Source organism: Cottoperca gobio, unplaced genomic scaffold (assembly GCF_900634415.1).
Source record: "Cottoperca gobio unplaced genomic scaffold, fCotGob3.1 fCotGob3_282arrow_ctg1, whole genome shotgun sequence".
Lineage (NCBI taxonomy): Eukaryota > Metazoa > Chordata > Actinopteri > Perciformes > Bovichtidae > Cottoperca > Cottoperca gobio.
In genome coordinates this window covers 105163-126771 of record NW_021166892.1, presented here as the reverse complement: position 1 = coordinate 126771, position 21609 = coordinate 105163, and positions in this window count along the sequence as shown.

The following is a 21609-nucleotide window of genomic DNA, read 5'->3' as shown; positions in this document are numbered from 1 at the left end:
CAGGTGAGCAGGAAGATCCGGTGGAGCAAGAGGAGCAGGAGGATCAGGTGAGCAGGCGGATCAGGTGAGCAGGAGCATGATACATACAGTATGAATGTTGCCATATTGTAATACAATACTGTGGAATATATAATTCTATTGCACTGACACATTGTCTTTTTCCAATGAGCTCCATTCAGGCTGAACTCACAAGCTTCCCAGATGTCACAGTCCCATCTGTAGGGGACCGAGCAGTCGTTCATCATCTGGACGGATCACAGGAACCTGGCTTACATACAATCCGCCAAGAAACTAAATTCCCCGGCAAGCTTGCTGGGCATTGTTCTTCGGCAGGTTCAATTTCACCCTGACTTTTCGTCCAGGTTCCAGAACGGTAACCTGATGCTCTGTCCAGACTGTTCTTCCATTGACCAGGACTCGGCCGCCCTTGATACTATTGTTCCCTCTTTCCAGCATAGTGGGCGTTGTTACGTGGGAGATAGAGGGAATTATCAGGAATGCTCAAAAGGATCAACCTGGTAATGGTCCAAATAACCGTCTGTTTGTTTCCGATACAGAATCGGGAACAAACAGACGGTTATTTGGACCAGGTTCTTCAATGGGTTCCATGCCTCTCGTTTTTTACCTGCCACCCAGGGTGAGTTAACCCGGACTCTTTCCTTCTTCGCAGTCCCTTTTGGTGGTCTTCGATGGAGGTTGATTCCCGAGCCTTTGTTTTGCCTGCATGGTCTCCGCCCGCAGCAAGGCCTCCCACCAGGCTCCTTCCGGTTTGCTTCTCGGCCGCTCCCAGTTCCTAGTCGCCCGTGGAGTCAACATAGGTTTGGATTTTGTTACTGATCTGCCGCTTCCCAAGGAAACACAGTCTACTATGTTCTACTACCCGGATCACAGAATATCTTGTCGCTCAACTCCCTGCCTACCCTGCCTACCTGCCTACCTGCCGTACCAGTATTCTCTCACATCTGCCCTACTAGAAAGTTATTGCTTTAATAAACTATTAAACTTACACCGTTTCCAGAGTCTAGTGTTCTGCGCCTGGTCTCCTCTGGACGGTACCCATAACACCAGAGTCATTGTGTAAACGTGCAGTTGAAACTCAACATTGTTACAGTTCTGAGAAAACACACATGTTATCTATTCAAGCAAAACATGTTTAGACTTTCTTTCACTATAATGAATAGTGACACATACAAAAAAGGTACAAAACAAATATGTATGTGTTACTGTAATACAGTAAACTCTGCAGCTGAACTAAACTGGCTGCCAAACAAAAGTTTGAGGCCTCTGTCTGCTCTCACACAGGATTGGACTGTTTTGCCAATTGATTTTTGAACAGGTGAGGTGTGCATGAGAACATCTGGTAATTAGGGTTTGACCTTTTTAAAGGTTGCTGTTTTCCATTTGAACAAAGTGTTAAATTATACATTCTGTGCTCAGACTTTTTCAAAAACGAGATTTAGAATTTCTATTTGAGTGAAAACAATGGAAATGTGTTTAGAGTTTAGCAGCCTTGAGACTCTCTTCAAGTTTTCAGAATCGTGTGCATAGTTAAATTCCCTGTGTCTGTGTGTGTACACTGGAGGAAGCTGTAATACAGATGCAGGGGCTTGGAGAAGGAGAACAGCTGATGAAGCCGTGGTGACACTCAAACACTACAATCACAGTTATTCAAAAGTACATAGGAGCCTCTGAAACCAGCAAATACATGTGTTATTGAAATATCTCTCAGGATCACTTAAAGGTTTTCAGCTTAATAGATATTGGGGATCAACACAGTGTTGATGGACACAGTGGTCACAATGTATTGTCTAAAAAAGAACCGACATTTGATGCAACTGCCACAAAAAAGGCACTATTAACATTAGTTGATGTTGTTTTAGTGATGCTCTGTATCATGGAGTGAGTTGTGAGAGACACCTGTGTCGCCCCAATCAGCTAATTGAGTAGCAGCTGCTTCGAACCTCCCCCCTCCCTCTCTCGTTATATCCACAGATAAGTTCTGCAGGAGCAAAGCAGCCACATGACGCTGTTTGATTCGTTCCTTTTTGTTTAGCCAACATGCAGACTGCTCGCCTGTTCGCCCTGTTTGCCCTGCTCGCCTGCTCGCCTGCTCGTCCTGCTCGACTCCCTGAACAGAGATCAGAGAACAACACCCACACTTCCTGCCACTTAGAATATTTGCAGTTTGTCTTCTGAGTTGGATTAAAGCAAGCGACAGCAGTTCAGTTAACGTGTATTTAAAGTGACTTTTAGTGGCTCTCAAGCAATTACTGCCTCTAATAAATCTTACTCAAAGTTCCTCTCTACCTGGATACAAAGGAAACTCTGAAGAAAGTATTTTACCTTCATCGTTATTTAGTTTCACACTTCACACACAATGAGAAATGGACTCTGTTCTTTCTGCCGTACGTAGTTTGAGGGGATCCTGGGAAATAATGTCCCAGACAAATATTTGTACATCGTAAACAACAGATTTGTGTTCTGCTCCAACTGTTTCATATTTAATCAGTTTCTCTTCAATCTGTAGAACTTTAGTCGCTTTGTAAACCGCTTTGGTTTAAAAAGAAATAAAAACCCTGCGGCTTCTTTTGATTGCTGGAGCCGTACGATGGGAATCACACTGTTATTGTTGTTTTTAGGAATTTATTACATTTATTTCCCAACAGAAAAGCTTTGACGCAGTTAATCACTGCAGACGCTGTGAGCATGGCTCTCATGATTCCTATTCTGCACACATGATGTCCATTCTTTTATTCTCTCTCAAATCTCCAAAGTAATTAAGTGTTAAAAGGTTTGACATGGAAAGCATTTATAAACTGTTTGTGTTGACCAGTGCACGTGTTCATGTCCATCAGCTGATGTTTGTTTGTGAGGTTGACATTTGTGGTTTTGAGTGAAATTAATTGCAATGAAATGTGTTTCAGATATTCATGTTCTCAGGAATTGTAACTCTTTAGTTTCTTTAGTTTATGAGCAAATACCTGCAAAACGAATGAAAACAGTTGTGATTAAGACTATTACTAACTACTGAAATCTAAAAGTAGATTACAAAGGACTTCACTTTATAAGAGGGTTGAAGCCCACCTTCACACATCTGAGATCTTCAGCTATACTGTATCAATAAGATTTCATTTACAACAATAAAAAAAGTGTGAAACGTAAAAGTAAATCAAAGATGAAACAAAATCCAGTAAAATTAAAGATATACAACTTTATTTAAACTGATAAACTCTCCAATAGATATGTTTTGAAGAGTTTAAAAAGAAGACAGTGGATGTGGTTGTATAAGTTAAATGCAGGTAAACAGTCCGAGTGGAGAAGAAAAGAGGCGGAACGCAATCTCTTAACCAATCAGCTATCGTCTGACGATAAACTAGCTTTGTATTAGCTTTTCATGAGCATATTAGCTTTTCATTAGCATATTAGCCCTATTAGCATATTAGCTTTTCATGAGCATATTAGCTTTTCATTAGCATATTAGCCACCATTAGCATATTAGCTTTTCATGAGCATATTAGCTTTCATTAGCATGTAAACTTGCTACTTGTGAAACAATCCAGTCATAGACGTCGTCTCTCAACTCCAACTTCTCGCGTCTCGCACGGAACAGGAAGTCTACGCCCAAATATCGGCCTGCTACACCGAAAACCCAGGAAAGATTGACCTTTGACCCCAGAGGCTTATCGCCATCAGACCGATAGCCAATAGGTTCCGAGACTGAACGTCAACATACTCTGTTGCACCGGACTGTGAGAAATCTCAAACGTTAACACAATATAAGAAGACGTCTCTCCAGACTGAGTTACTTTCATGTGCACATTCTCTTTCTCTTATTATTCTTCCCTATTTAACCCCCCCTCCCCCCCATCCCTTCATCCATCCTCAGTTACCCTCACATCCACATTAAGCGCCTCCACACTTCCCTCCGATGCCCCTCATTCCCTTTCATCTCTTGCTTTCCTCTCTGATCTCACCAGGCTCGGGCCATTACCGCACGGAGCTGCCGACTCCAAAAGAAATGTCATTAGTGAATTATATTTGCCAAAGCTTTGCTATCACATAAACTCCCATAGAAATTAATTTCAGCTCTATTTTCTGCTCATATTGTTGTTCTGGATAACAAAGCAGTGGAAACATATATATATATATATGTGTATATAAATCCTCCGAACACTACGTACCTCACGATGACCTTTAATTATATGTTGCCTAAAGCTCCAGAAAGCAAACAGTGCTACTATATGAAATACCTCCTCACCGAGGTAGTGCGGCAGCGTGTCAGGTGATGAATAGTGAATCCATTAAAAGCCCGGTGACCACGGGTCGAGTACGTGGGAGGGACAGTAAATGTAACATTTGATCTAAGATGGCGAGCTGGTGAGCCACATACGGAGTCTGACTGTGCAGTGCTCTATGTATGAGAGTGAGCATTTTAAATTGGATTCTCTGGAGACCCTGAGTGTCGGCAATCCACCCAAAGGTTGTTGAGATATTTCTGGACCACAGCGGTGGAGCTGCGGAGAGATGCTGCCGGAACGGCTAAACTCCTCCATTACAATCGCTTTTTGTTGTTTGTTTGTTTTGCCTCAGCTGGCAAACATTGGAACATGCAGAGGGAGGTGCCAGTGCCAATCTGCTCTGGGACGGGCAATTTGAGTTCTGCCAATACTGACACAGCAACAGGTGGGATTCCAACATGGATAATAAGGGGATGGTGGTCTACAACCAGCTCTTACCACAATAAATGCCGTGGCCGGGACATCGACAGACTCAGCGATGGTTGAGTTATTCTGCTAGCAATACCAATCCTGTTATGCATGGAGAAAAACCTTCTGTATACACAACACACACACACTTGACCTGCTTGAGTCTGTGCCGACCCAATGCTACCACTCAGAATTAGCATGAAGCAGAGTTTACACCTGTTTCACCTGCTAAACTGCGGCAGTCCCCAGTTTCTCCTGCAGAGACGTCTGGTCGCCCTCCAGTATGGTTCCACTCGTCCGGTGGACATCCTGCTCGTCCTCCAGAGCGGCTCGGCTCGTCTGCTCCCAGACAATCTACCTGGGGAATCTTGCTCCGCCCCTGTCCAGCTACCCCTTTCTTTGTTCTCGGGCCACATTGATGTCATTGATGACAGCATCACTGTACTTTTCCCTCTCTTCACGCCGTATCAGAGCTGTGAACATGTCCTGCTGCTACTGCGTCACGTTCAAAGCATTCAACTGGCAGAACAGATCTCTGTTACATTTCTGACAATATGGCTCAATCTAGGATGGACATCTTAAGTATTACAACTGTAAACTCTAGAATATAAGTCTTCGTAGTTTGCCGCTTCGCTTTGAGTCCGTACTTCCTAAAGGTTCCAGCTCCACACCGACCTCCCAGACTGTGACATTGACAGAAAGAAATAGAAGCCAGACACCAGCTGTTGCAGGTTGTTAGATGTTGAACAGCTGTGAGCCCGTCAGAGCTTCATCTATACTGTGTGTGTGTGTGTGTGTGTGTGTGTGTGTGGTGTGTGTGTGTGTGTGTGTGTGTGTGTGTGTTAAACCTTTGTAGCTGCCACTTCAGGAGAGCCCACCTGCAGTGAGCTTCAACGCCTCCAATTACGAACTTCGATAAAGAAATGTCCGACACCTGTTGTGACCTTAAATGTTAAATGCACAAAGAACAAGTAACACGTGACACAAACATTAATGTCCCTCTTCACTGACTGAAGTCAAGCTGGTCACTTGAGCAACAACTTAACTTCTAAAAGACCTAGAGCTTCATAAAGATATGTACTTGCCTCTTGAATATATTTCCCTCTGAAGAATAATTAAAAACAGAATCCAGCCCATGAGCTAATTTTCAAAACCAGCTCTGATGCAGCCATCTGTGACTTTGTAGCTCAAACAGTGGATTGGAACATAATGTGATAACTACTAAATTAGCCCGTTTAGAAAAATGTACCGGTCCTACACAGAGTTTGATAATAAGAATATAATCAGAAATTGAATTTGTTTGCAAACTCAGTTAGTATATCAAAGTGGCAGATTGAGAGGTATGAACAGGGAGTCGGACACGCTGCTGTAAGTTCTTTGAGGAAATACTGAAAGTGTTTTTTGTCAGGGTGGAATCTGACTGAATACACACGCAGACACACATCCTCCACAAAACATATGTGACCACTTGATAGAATGTACAGTGCAATAACAAGATAAGAGCTCTCTCTGTTTAATTTGGATTTCCATTAAAAAACTTAATTAGGCCACAGAGCGTTTCAAAGGGATGGCTACATGTGTGTTTCCGTCGGGGGCAGGAAAAGGAGGGGGCTGCAAAGCACAACATGCAATTACCACGCCTACCACCCCTACCACCGGCTCAGACTTAACTTAAAGCTCACACACAGACGCTGCATTCAGCACAGAGCAGGACGAACAATGGGAGTGTGTGATTAATGATGAGCTGGAGGTGCCATGCATGTGCTGCACACCAGTGTCTTCAGCATGAGGGCCTGGAGACAATGGACAGTGTATCAGTGCCGGTGGGGACAGATGAAGGGACTCAGTCACATATGGACAGACTGCATGTGCATAGTCACTCTCACACACACACACACATACACACACACACATGCACACACACACATGCACACACAAGGGGCAAATCCACAGCTTTGTTCTTCTAAGTGTTATCAGTTAGACACGTGTGTGTGTGTGTGTGTGTGTGTGCGTGTGCGTTCCAAAGAGTTCATTTTATGTGCAAATGAACGAACACTGCATTTTCCATCTGAACTGAATGAAGTGATATGAATCAGAAAGTAATTCATGATCCCAGCTCGAGCATCTGTTTCTCTGCTTGTCAACACACACGAGCTTACAGTATCTGAGCAGATGCATTCAGGTACACCATAAAGTGTTAGAATGAAATTTCACCAGACACCAACCCACCCCTAAGAATTGGTTGGATAAGTTTGACAAAAAGAAACAAACGTCAGATTGTTTCTGGGCGTCAGGCACCGTATGTCATGTCCTGTCAGATTATTTAATGTCATGTATTTATGTTATAGTTTAGTTCATGTTCAGTGTGTAATACCTCTCAGGTCAGGTTATGTTAAGTTACCGTCACGCTTGTCTAGTGTCGTCTTGCACTTCCTGTTTTGTTTTGAAACTTACCTTTCCCTCTCGTTCCAGGTCACTTAACTTCCTGCCTTTGTGTGTTTCCCGCTTCTGTGATCGTCTGCCCCGCCCCTGATTGTTGTCACCTGTGTCCCCCTTACCTCATGTATAAATAGTCCTGTCTCTCAAGTGTATGTTTCTTGTTAATGGGATTTTAGGTTAAAAGATCTTTTTGTTTGAACGTCGCCGTTTGAGTCGTGTATTTTGGATCCTGTGTTTTTTCGTTCCGTGGTTCGTGACACCGTAGCTTTAAGAAGCCGACAGCAGGGACTCCAGTTCGCGATGGATGGATGTAGTTACGATGACTTTTATTCTGGAAACTTGTCCCGTTGGGATGCTAGACATACTATATATCCCAAAAAATAAAACCAAAAGTTACCCACCGGTGTGGTAGTCACAACTTTGAATTCATAATTGTTTTGTTACTTTTCAATTTGTTGAAAACACAAGAGAATATCTATTTTTAAAATTGCACCCACAGATTGCTGTCAAATGCTAATCATATGCATGTATTACATAAATGCCAGGGAGACTGTAGCCTTTATGAAAGAATGTGTGTGTGTGCTTGTGCATGCCTGCCTGTGCACATCAGTGTGATTTAGAGTTGAGGGCATGACTGTGTGAATCCTATCACGTCATTTATAATTCCAGATCAACTGTAATTCCCGAGCCAAATGGCTTGACAGGGAATAAGAGGTGAAGGAGAGTGCTGTTTGGTCGGGGGCGCAGTAACCTAGATGCCTTCTAACAGAATGGACAAAAACATCAGTCTTGGGAGTCGAGCCCATTGCAGCTGAATGAGAAAGAGGGTAACGAGGTTGCTCTTCTGTTTGGCCTCACCTCCGATTTACATAATAATGAGTCCAATAAAACCCGGTGATAACATCTTGACATGCCTATCACTTTTGCTTCCCTAGAAAAATTGCATATGTGTGTGTGTGTGTGTGTGTGTGTGTGTGTATGGAGGAGGACGCATTTTGACAAACATTACAGTGCAATCATAATTGTTCTGTGACACATGCAGCTGAGATCCCCCTTGTTGCTAATCGCTAAACCCCTCCCACGGACAGCAACTGTCCAATCATATCTTAGCAACTGTAGCTGTGCACGCCGCCTGTCAAAAGCAGGAACACAAGAACAAAGGTGTAAAGAATGGATTAAACATTGTGCTCGTCTGTTCTAATGTGAACCGCAAGAGTTAGCATGTCTGGCTAACTAGCTTACTCCCCACCTAGCATTGATTTTAGTATGTACACAGGTCTGTCTGTGGGATCAGACGTCACACACACACTGTGTGCCAGAGAGGCCAACCTTTCTCTCTTTAGTAGTATATTTGCTGTAGTAAGCATGTAATATGTCAGAATGATAACAGTCTGCTCCTACTCATAAACCTACAAGAGCTAACTAGCTACCCAGGCATAGTAATAGTAACTAAGGGGTGCCAGGGGTTAAGGAAGGATCAATTGCAGCAGATGGCGGACATCACCATATGTGGGAGAATGTTAATGGAAATGTAGGAAACCTGCTAAACGTTGAACTTGATTGACTGTAAGTCATCTGTGTTTTAAAGACCCGGACACATGACATGTTCATGGGTCTTTAAGTCCCATGTTGTCAGTGTCAACATGTGGAGGGTGCTCTAATGAAGGGGAGCACAAGCGCAGAAGCTTTCCCAAGGGTGACTGCTGCACCCTGAGATAAACATAGTCATGTGATGAGGAACAACCAATCACAGCAGGCACGTATCTTTCCTTTCTTCCGTAAATGTCCATCTATGGTAGTTGTGGAGGAGTTAATCATTGACGTAGCACTATATTCACCAAAATAGGAACTGAAAGTGTAATTTTATTCCTCAAGATGTTAACATGTGCAGGACATAACTGCTGCTGCTGTCACTTTCATGGATGTAGAGAAGCACACAGACAACTGCAACTGCATCCCAGCACTAACTCAATCATGTTCTACTAGGACACTGTGTTCTTTTTCACTTATGTTCCTTTAAATAAAGAAAAACATGGTATGATTGCAAATACATGCGCTTTGTTCAGGTACTAATCTTATCTTTCTAAAAAGAAACTAAAAATATCACCTTTTGTAAAAGATGCACAGACAAAAACAAAAGCAGCACCTTGAGGGACACAGTGAACATCATATCTTTGATGTTCACTTTAGCTCCCTCTGTGTTCCTCCAGGTTAGCTAGATGATTACACTGTTTCACAACAATATAACATCTTTGCACTCTGAGCTCTTGCTCCCTGTGACCTGCCCTGTGCTTCTCTGCAGGAGGAAAAGCCTTTAACTGCATGTAATCAACAAATCTTATAGATGTGTGATTACAGGGAGAGAACAAGGCGGATTCTTACTTCCCCCTTCGTCTGTCTCGCTTACCTTCTCCTTTACTGTTCCGTTTTAATTGGTTTGGTAGCAACTCTGTCTTTAACTGAACATATATACTGTAGCATAAAGAAAGAGAAATGAACTGGTAGTATGTGGTGTTTGTTCTGTATGGAGGAGACACCAGTACAAGACCTTTGCAATGCTTCCATCTACTGCTGTCAGATCACTGTGTTGCAAAAACACACGCACAGACATTTCCTGTCACCTAAAACTTGACATACTGAATTCAGATTCGATATGACGGCAGTTTGGTTACACTTTTAGGTTTCCGGTCCTTTGTGAACTTCAATGTTTCAGTGTAATGTGGTTGGAAGAGCTCCCACTGTGGACTCATTCACTTTGCTGTGTGATCGTTAGTTGGCTGCATTGATCAGAAACTGTCAAAGCTACATTGCCATTTCTCTTTCTTCTGCTGATGACGGTATGTCAACGGTACGTTTTTGTATTGAATCATGCAAACTTGAATGGCTTCAAGCCGAGTCTTCAGTCAGTAACTATTTCTCCAAGAGGATCATTGACTTTAGTCACAAAGGTAGCGTGCACTGTAACCAATGGAAAGCTCATGGTACTTCACACTCAAGTCTGATTGTGAAGAAGATTACTGTAGGTCAAGATGTGTTGTACTCTGTATAAAAGCTGTTGATAGCAATCTCGATATTGTTCTTGGATATAAATCTTGAGCTGAGATTTAAACATCCCTCAAAGACACATTTGATTATCACATCTAGGTTATTGTATCCAATAAAAACACAGCCTTTCCCATAAACCCAACATCCAATTCCACCCACACACAGGGACACACATTATGTAAATCATCCAGGTGGTATAAGAAATATAATTGTCACACTCAGCACTTGGCTTAAACTATGACCCCATTTACACCAGTCATTTCAGGTGACTTGTATGTACATAAAATCCAAAGAGGATTTAACACACTTTTGTTAACACTTACCACACAAATGGCTCTCCGTTGGCCAGATTGCACTAATTGCAATGCTCCTCGGTTTTCCAGGGCGACATGAAAATCGGTGTCAGTGTTTCTCCGGTGCAGAGGAGGCTTGTCTTACGCCTGAAGCTTTTTAGTATCTGCCAAAAACCATAGAAGAAATACGACTTGTAAACTTCAACAGTTTAAACTTCTAAAACCATAAATATAGAATGACACATGACAATGAGGATGGACATTCCCATTCTAATAAACAGAGCAGCATGGTCACTTTTTTGAACGTTGTAGGCTGATGGTTGTGGCGGACTGACTTCCTTATTAACCTTCTTGTGGCAAGTCAAGGTGTCGCTGAGGTTTTGTAGAAGACACCAATGGAGAGGCATATTTGTGCACTATCTACAATGCCTTGCTGCCAGCAGGAGGATTGCTGAATTGAAATGCTTTATAATTCTATTTGTAAGTCATCACATTGGTAGGAGGCCAACACAGAGTTCTCAAACTTTCTATGGTTAAACCATAACAGTTTAGTTAGCTTGCAAACACATGTGTGTATCGTATTCATGAACTTTGTGCAAGACAACAGTTGTATTGTCGTCATGGGCTCATTAATGCCGAAACATTCTATTCAGACCATTGTGTGACTGAAGTGATGAGGGGTCAGATAAAGGACTACAACAGTGCCTTATCTATGTTTTTATGTATCAAAATCTCTGGAACCGCTTTTAATTAAAGATGGTTCATTTCTGTGTCATTCTGGTGTAACTTCAGCAGCTGTTATCACAGGGGACAGATCATGTCCGGCAGTGGTTCAGTCAGTAGTGGCTTGGACTGTGAGTTCACCTCCTGTCCTGCCGTGGTGCCCTTGAGCAAGGCAAGGACTCCTGGTACTAGGATGGGTTAAAAGCAGAGAACAAATTTCACTGTGTGTCCTGTGTGACCATTAAAAAGAGGGTTTCATCCCTCCGATTCTATGTGGTTATTTCCTTAAACATGCTTTTCTTGCCTCCCCCTCATCTCCACTCCTGTATTTTGTTTTGGTGCAGACTGTGACATGTCACAGATTGAATTCAGACATGGCAACAAATGATCTCTTGTGGAGCTGCTAATTGGCCGCAGGGCTTTGCTCCGACCTCTCTAGTACAGACAGCAGATCCACACATGCATCTGCCTCCCTGCACTAACCCCTCAGGTGCAGCATGCAGAGCCCTTTCTTTTATATTGTGCACCCAGTGAGGTGGCAGATGTGAGCGCTATCAAACTCTCGACCTCTATAGCCGCCACATCAGCTTGTTAATTAACTATCTTTATTGCAGATAGATACAGATGTGCAACACTAATGTGGAGGACCTAATTGTTTGTCCACAAAGATAAGATGGGTACCCATCAGAGACTGTATATATCAGAAGTGGACGTAGTCACAATGATGTTACCCATTGGTTCGTGGACTACCGTTTTGAAGCCTTTAGTTTGTCATTTTGGCCGTCGCCATCTTGGTTTTTTGGAACTAGAAGTGACACGAGACGGTGGAGCAAAGTACAACCGAACGCTGAACAAGACATTTAAAGGTGACCAAAGTGCTCCAATTACCTTTCATGAAAACACTTTGAAAGAGTTTAAGTTCTAAGACAAACACACAGACAACACCCAGACCGGAGAACACGTGGTAGCGACCTGTGAAACACACGGTAGCCTCGCCTGAAAGCATACTCCCCTTTATATTTTACTTTAAATATAACCATCTTTTACTAAGTTAACATCACGCTGTATTAGAAAAGACTTGAAACTAGCAATTGAGAACATAAACTCATTTATGCCTAAGCTAAGCATTACAATAAATCAAGTCAGAAGTTGACTCATTTTCTCATAGACTTCTATGCAATCTGACTTCTTGTCAGTGGAGTCGCCCCCTGCTGGCTATTAGAGAGAATGCAAGTTAAAGGCACTTCTTCCTTGGCTTCATTCTTCAGACCCGGAGGTCGCCGCTTAGTACCTAAACATCCTGATGCTTACATGTCAGAGCTTAAAAACAACAATCATTTCATTTCCTCGGCTCCTACATTTTCTGTTATGTTTCATTTTGTAATGTGGAGCAACCATTTGAATCCATTAACCTAAATATGATCAAACTGACAGCCCAACTGAATGAGCATTGATTTTGAGCCGACTGGTGAATACTGAGGAAGGCATTAACATGGAGAAAGCATGAAAAAGAGGGAAATGGAGAGAAGAAGAGAACCGAGCTCAATCAGCAGCAATCTGTGCTCAGACCAGTGAACAAGGTATTGTTGGATGTGAGTGGACAGCCTCTGTCTCTGCACCAATCAGATCAGTGGACCATGACTTCACTGACCCCCCCCCCCCCCCCCCACTTCTGTGCGATATCAGCTTATTGACTCACAGATCACCTCTGTTTTTTTAACAAATGTCCTTCACTGTAAAGGTAGATGGACAGCCGTAGAACTCCGATCTCATTGATCAAAGTCAGTCATGTCAGTTTGTGGAACTCGTGGGTTTTTACAGCCTCAGAATGTCAGATGATGTTCAGACAGGGGAATAAGATTGTCAACTTGTCAAATTGTTACTGTCAACAACCGCCTACAGTCAATCTGATCATTTTCTTCCCTTCCCGACCCTTGTCATTTCAAAGGCCTGCTTAGCAAGTAGAAATGGATGGATGGTTACAGCCATTAAAAGACTCCTCACTCTCTATTATTTACAGTAACAACAACAATATTAAGTGTTCATTCGTGTTTTATTTCAGCCGCTACGATAACCAACAATTACCTGCTTCTCATGGCCGATATCCATAAAATATAATTTCACATTTTTGTATTTCAAAGAGTTCATAACCTTTAGTTTATTATGCACACCTGGGATGGATAATATAATATTCCATAGGTCTGCCCAAATCAAATCTAACTGGTATCACTATTGTTAACACAACAAAACAAATAACAGTTTTAACTCTTCAAATGTTTATTTACTTTTACATTACATTATATTACCAGTAATGTATTTATGTGTTGTCAATGCATGCAACCATTTCACTTTTAGTAGCTTACTATGTATTCAAAAGTTATTTAAAAATCATTAAAGTGTTGTAGTTTGTAGTAGATGTGTTGCGCTGATACCTCACACTGACAAGAAACAGCACGTATAGTCCATACAGACCTTCAGACCATGATCTTTTAACTTAGTGTTGTGGATATGTATCGCTCACAACATGAAAGCATGAAACAGAGAGCAATCAATAAAACACAAACACAGATATAGTTGATTCATTATTATTTTGTTGCGCAACAAACAAATAATGGGAACACTACCTGCTTCCAAGAATACAATCGTGTAGAGTCCTTCAGACAAAGAGAATCTAAACCGTATATAGGAGTCCTGAATGAACGCACAAACCTTTCAACATACATTGAACCACATTCCATTGGCCCAGGATCATGACACAATGGTAATCTATTCCAGATGCAAAGGTCACTTTCTCATGACCTTTGAGGGGTCCCCTTAATTTCCTAAAGTCATGTCAAAACATATCCTGTTATGCACATATGGTATGGATCATACCTAGGGCCCCTAATGAATGTAATGAATAAAACATTGTTCATTATAGATTATCTTAACATTAGCAATCTCCACTTATTTCTGGTCCAACAAGTAGGAGAGCTTCTTTGAGACATTTTATGAGATATAAGTGATGACTTCCTACAAGATTGTAGATGTAAAGATGTACTTTTTAAAGCTACTCAGGCAGCTGAGCATGGTCACAAGACAGGCAGAAATCTGTTACCTTTTACATTTGCATACTAACCAACATTCCCCAAATACATGTTTTCGTTCATTCTTTTTCTATTTCCCGTACAAATACAAGGTTAGCCAGCACATGTCACCATGTTGACTGTTTCATATGTTCCATGATTAATAGCTTCGGAAAGCTGTGTTTCCTCCAGTACTTCATCAGACAGATTACAGAAGTGACTGGAACACAGTCTCTACATGGCTGCGCTGGCAGCTATAGAACACGCAGTAAATGCTGTGGTTGATTGCTGATCAGATGCAGCTGGGTGAGCAGGTGATTGTACCAGGAAGTCTCCAAAGAAGGGAGTAATTTATACCCACAAAAACTACATCTGGGATTTTCAGATGTCATTTCTTTAATAGTTTTAATTTCAATACCTTCCCAAACTATCTGCTTGGCTGAATGTAACAACAGGTGAGTGAAGTTCTTAAAATGTAAACATCAGCAATCGGGTGGTGACACTTCTTGTTATATAAGTTTTTAAGAAGTGGGGGTTCCAAACTCTTCCCTGTATCCTTACACTAAAACATTACCTCATGAAAATAGCAATTAAAAGACACACAAACACACCCACACATGCAACACACACACAGTTCACACATATAGTATATCACACCTTTTGCCACATATGCAATTTGCAACATATCATGTGAGGATTAAGCCTCGGCCCACACTTCACATTCTGCTCTGCTCTTCATTTCAGAATGCATAGATTGCCGCAGACCAAAGCCTCTGAGAGCAAATATATGCAGAGGCTCTCCCTATCTCCCCCTGTGACGTTGATGGGCAATAATTTCCATCCACATTACATAACTCAGATAAACCTCTTAAAATGCTATGCCTCTCAGTGTGGAAATTGTTAATCCTAGTGGATGCCTCGCAGTTTAATTTTCAATAACTGTTAGTATTTTAACATTTTACCACTTTTATCCAAAGTGCCTTCGAGTGCTGAATATAAACGCACAAGTCTGCTGCTGCCCCCTGGCATGAACACAGCGGTAGCTGCCATCTTAACCCAGCCTCAAAGGGACTAAAGCGTCGGTTATGTGTTGGTGACAGTTTCTATAGACAAAGACGAGGTTCTCTTGAATCACAGAATGTCAGTAAGTCAAACCTAACGATGACTAAAGCAAGTCTTTTGTTTCTTTGTGTCTCCTCCCATCATAATAAACTCCAGACACAATCAGCTTTCCTTTCTTTCTTTGTCGTATTTCTCTCTTCAATCTACAGATTTGATGTGGTTGTCTCCTGCCGTTAATAACATATCAAAGCAACGTCGCAGAAATGTAAAGAGGAGCGGAGTCACGCACAGACGCGCACACACACTCCGGCCCTATACGCGCGTACAGCGTGCACCCCCACAGCCAGGAGAGAACATGGATAAATCCAGTAAAGTAAGATTGTTAATACTTTTGTTCTAAAAGTGGGAGTGTGATAATATATGATCTTTCCCACACACACACACACACACACACACACACATTTATCCTACTACGGTTAAAAGCTTAATTCATTCTGTTCTATAAAAGGAAGCCTGAAAACGTACACTGTCTGTCTCACTCCTTTATGCAGGCTCCAGTATAAATAGACGGTAGCTGGTGAATCTGCTTCCTGTAGTGGTGAATCCTCTCTGTCATCAACAGTGAAAGCTATTGTTGCTGCAATGGAAGCCGTGTCGTTGTATCTGACATGATAAGCGTACCTGGCAGGGGCAAAGCAATTATTTAGCTGATGTAAAGTAATGTTAGAGGCGCCTCCCACAGCATCAATGTAATATTGTTCTCTAAGTGATGAGGGAGAAAGAGGGAGAGAGTTCTGAAGATAAGGAGAGCGTCAGGGTGCAACACTCATCTTTGCTCACTTCATCTTCACACTGATTACAGAGACTCTCACATTTACCCAATTAAGCACTTGCAGTCATTTCTGTAAACAAAACAGATGTGTGTGTGTGTGTATACACCAAAAGTGAAAGAGAGATAATGAACGCTGATGGAGAGGTGTGAAGTGGGAGGTCTTCCCTCTTCATCACTTTCTGTGTGCAGAGAAGAGGAGAGCGCTTGCCATCAGTCGGACGGAGACGATCATTTAGTGATTCAGTAGTAAAACTTGATAAGAAAAGATCTCTGTGGTGTCAGTGAGGTTTGAGATCCAACAGCATTTTGAATCTAACATGGAAACCGATCATCAAATCCTTTTAAATCCCTGATCACATCTTTCACTACCTCCACTGTTCCGCCCACGGGGCTCTTGTTACATGAATGGAAACACTAATAGTGGTATCAATAAAGTAGACCACAGGTTTTCAACAAATCTGAAACGGGGGGGGGGGGGGGACGTGAGGCAAGTGAAAGGGCGTGCATGGAGGCTTAAAACAATAAGTTAGATATTATAGTTTGGCTGCTGATCGATGCTGTTAGCAGCTGCAGTGCTTATGACACAGCTCATGGAGGCAATTATGGCACTTTAAAACCCTTAAAGCAGGGGTGTCAAACTAATTTTAGTTTAGGCGCCACATGCAGCACAATCTGATCTCAAGTGGGCCGGACCAGTAACATCACAGCATGATAATAATATATAATAACAGATGTTCCCTTTGTTTTAGTGCAAGAAGTAAAAGTTCATTCTGAAAATATTCAAATTTGATCTTTTTACAAAACATTATGAACCTGAAATTTCTTAAGAAAAGAAAGTTGCAATTTCAACAATATTATCAGTTTATCATTTACACGTGTGTGTTACAACGTACAGATCAGTGTATCTACAAAGGCACAACACATGTAGTCACAGGTATCTGGAACTGTATTTTACTTTATGATCAAAACATTTTTACACTTTGTAAAGTCATCCCGCGGGCCTGATTGGACCCCAGGCCGCGTGTTTGACACCCCTGCCATAGAGCAATTTGTATAAACAAATCACCTCCTTCTCTGAATCTGTTAATAAATTGTAGAAAAATTGAGACTGAGAAAATGACGCTACTTCTTACTTTATTACCTCAGTAAACGTGAGTTTATGTTCTCAATCGCTAGTTTAAAGTCTTCTTCAATGCAACATAGTTTTTATAGTGTAAAGTTATGTTCCCATTCAGAGTAAAGGGCTCTTTGGGGCTGTTCTTTTGTTTCCGTTACGTAGCCTACATGTTTGAGCCATAATTAGCATCCCGCTAACCAAACTAGCGTTAGCTGCTAACGGTCCCTGGCCTTGCTCCTCCCAGCTCCACCCTCTCGTCCAAATATGGTCACTTCTGGTTCCATAAAAGATGGTGCCGGCCTAAATGCCAAACTTGAGGCTACAAACGATAATCCACAGACCAATGAGTGACGTCCGATAACGCCGACCACTTCTTCTACACAGTCTGCGCTAAGTGCTAACAGATAATATACGGACGCTGAGAACTGATGAGCAATCGATGACCTGTCGATGAAGATTAGGCTTTTTAATTGCTCAGGCATTCCAGCGCTTGCAGGTAATTAATGAAGGACAACATTCAAGATCACACACACACACACACACACACACACACACACACACACACACACACACACACTCAAAGACAATCTGCCAGTAGATAGAGGAAACAGATGCTACCCAAGCAGAGCACAGTTTGATCTCCCTTTCCCACGCCCAAGTGTCAAACTGTTGTAAGTGTACCACACACACACACACACACACACACACACACACACACACACACACACACACACACACACACACACACACACACACACACACACACACACACACCTACACTTGCAATGAAATTGAACAGATGAAAGATTTATTACTCATCCAATATAACCAGGAACTGCTCAGCCTTCTATATCTTGTGCACCACAAAAGACAAACACACACAAACCCACAGCTAGTGTGTGTGTGCATGCAGACACTTGCACACACACACACACACACACACACACACACATCAACCTTAAAACCAAGTCCTAACCCTGTAACGTCCTTTGTAAGAAGTGGCGACACTTTTCTAAAATGTCTCTACAAGGTTCTAAATTGGTCCTTTTTAAAATAGGAACACAAACACAGTAGAGTGGCTTTTAACGTCCAGTGGATATGTGCCGTATACAGCATGATGATGATGATGATGATGATGATGAAGAGGAAACACTATGAATGGGAGGAAAACATAATAAGCGTAACTGTTGAGGAAAGATCCTCTGCAGATCTAATCATCTGAGACGCAGGAGGTCAGGAACAAACTCCTTTTCTATTCAGGGAAACATTTAGCTTAGCATCTAGACAGGGATGCTGGGGAACTGTGATTGAGGATTAATTAGAGGGTTTTATTGTGAGGAGCTTTTCCTGTTTCCTTCTGTAGCTTCCTTATGAAACTTCAGATATACAGAAACAAATAATTCAATCTGTGGTCACTACTTGTGTCCTCTATAAACACAATAAATGAATAAATAATGTGAAGAGCCTTCCTCCCCATGAGTCTCTCTCCTGCAGGAGGAACAGACCAGTGCTTCCTTCCCTAGGACTCAATCCATCCAGCCTTAACCTTGACTTCCATGTGCACTGCAGGAGTTTGTAGCACGCTTCATGTGCCATTCACACATGTAGTCGGTTCATTAATCATTTCTACGTGACAACACCGTTGGGATATTCCTAAGAAGCTCATCTGGATACTCGTGCAAACAAGGATGGACAAATATTCCCAAGTGATCTTGTTAAAATAATCTAATGAACAATGTCGTATTTATTATAAGGTTTAGATTCTCTTCATGAGCTGCCACACTACGCGGTTGTGCTTGGAAGCAGGTAGTGTTCTCATTATTGTTGTTTGTTGTACAATGAAATAATAATTAATCAACTATATCTGTGTCTGTGCTTCATTGATTCCTCTCTGTTTCATACCACAACGTTGTGAGCGATACATATCCACGACAGTCTCTCTGCACCACCCTGGTCACCATGCAGCTACACAACCATGTGGTGTTTACCAACGCCTCCGTGAATAGAAGTATGTATTAGTTGGACCAGAAACTTAAGCATGTAATCCGTGTGTCGCGCCCTTCTGCATGCAATCCATCAACAGGAAACGATCGATGACACAAAGCAGGAGACGGTGTTTGCAGAGTGTCAACAAAAGGAGGGAATACATATACGGTATGCAGCAGGAACGCCTCTATGCAAAAGAGTTGAAGAGGAGAAGTCTAATCCTTCCTTTAAGGATGTTAATAAGTCCCTGGTGTCTCACATGGTTGCTCGTATACGCTTCTGCTGCTGCAGAGAGATGGATGCTTCAGGATCTGTGTCTGTAACTGGACTCCAGCAAAGCAACATTTAGTCGGAGAAGCTGAAGACACGAGATGTAGAGCTTCACAGTATTTAAGTGCAAAGGAGCACAATGCAGAATGTGTAAGCTTGTCTTTATCAGGGAGATCCCTGTTTCTCCTGATGACGAGAAGAACGAGGGAGGGGGGGCAACACAAATGAGACTCACTGTCTCGCTTATGTGTTGTGTCTAATTCTCCTCCTGTCGAACTTCAGGCCAAGTGTTTCATTTTGTAAGTATGAAAGTCGTCTTTTGAAACAATTTCCAGTTTAGATAAGAAGACGGGGAGTTGTTTTCACTGACACATCCAGTGTGTGTGTGTGTGTGTGTGTGTGTGTGTGTGTGTGTGTGTCGTGTCGTGTTGTGTTGAGGCTCTGTGCACCGCAGGGTGAAGTGAATATGCAGACACGGAGGAGGAGAGGTGAAGGGAGGGGATGTACGGCACTGACCTCCCTCTCTACCGCCTGACTGAGGATTTATCCATCTGATTACCCAGCAGGCACCTCACCTGCTCACCCCTCCCAGCCCTGCTACGCTCGGTATGAACAGCTCTGTGGTTCAGTGCTTGAACCAGAGCTTATTGCAACATTAGCTGCTTATAATAAAAAGTCAGGACCTTGCTTTGTTATCGTATGTAACACGTGTAGTTGTGAACCAGGAAGTGGAGGATGTGTAAACGCCAGAGTCTTCCCAGGAGACCAGGGCTCGTGTCCCGTGTGAAACCAGAGTTGATTTTTCACGTAACCTCCGTCCTTGGGTTACTCCACGTCCGCAGTTCTTTTAATGTTGACGTAACGTTGCCACGTCCGTAGGTGTTTCAGCCACTTTATATCTCCTCATGATGTTTGCAGACCTTTACAGTCATTGCCATCATCATTGGAAATAATAATAATGTTAAAGATGTGGAGGCTGCACAGCTGAGAGTTACATCGTGTTTACAGCTGCCAAAGACACTTCAGTTCCTGCGTCGTGCACCTGGAATGCTTGGAGGGGTGGGAAGACTCCGACCTCCTCCTCCTCGTCTGGACATCAGGAGAACTTCTGGACCTTCGGAGCAAATTGTGATCCGAAATCAGAAGATGTTTCCCAGCAGCGTGTGCACATCCAACCAGTGCATTTCTATTCAGGTAACTAAAGGGAATCTACATCATCTCTGCTGACACTGCTGTGTTGTTACATACAGTATGTGGTGCATGTTTAAATGGAAGCAGGGAGGCTCTCCCTGACGACTCGACCCGCAGACGAGGCCCCTGGAGGAGGCAGAGATGGGAGTTAATGATCTTTCTGTATGCAAAGGCCACGGTTCAAAAGGCACTGGGATGATAGGAAGTGGCAAAACCCCATTAACTCCATGACAGAGTCTGCCACGAGTGATATGCTCTCTTCCGTTTTGTTTCTCTCTCTCCTCCCTCCTCCGGTCCTCTCCCTTCCTGCCTCTCTCCTCCTTTCTGTCTCTGGGGGTGTGTGTGTGTGTGTGTGTGTGTGTGTGTGTGTGTGTGTGTGTGTGTATGTGTGTGTGTGTGTGTGTGTGTGTGTGTGTGTGTGTGTGTGTGTGTATGTGTGTGTGTGTGTGTGTGTGTGTGTGTGTGTGTGTGTGTCTCTCTCTTTCTCTCACCTTATCTCTCATCCTGTCTCTTTTTCATTTCCTCTCACCCTTTCTAACCTCTTTTCTATCTGTCCCTATGTTCTCCTGGAGTTTCTATCTTTCCTCCTTTGTCACCCTGTTTGTGTCTCTCACACTCTTTACTAACGTTCTCTCCATTTCTGGTCTTTTGTCCTCATCCTTCGTCCCTCCACTCTTACTCTATTTAATTCCATTAGTTGCCATTCATCCAGATTTATCTGCGTGTTTAATCTCGAGAGTTCAAAGGAACACGTGATGAGTATTTGATTTACAAATGAAGTGTTCCTTTAATCTGCTTTATATGCATGTACAATAGTAATTATGTTCTAACCAAAGTAAATGGCAAAGCTGCAGTATGCATGCCCATACCAAAGGGATTT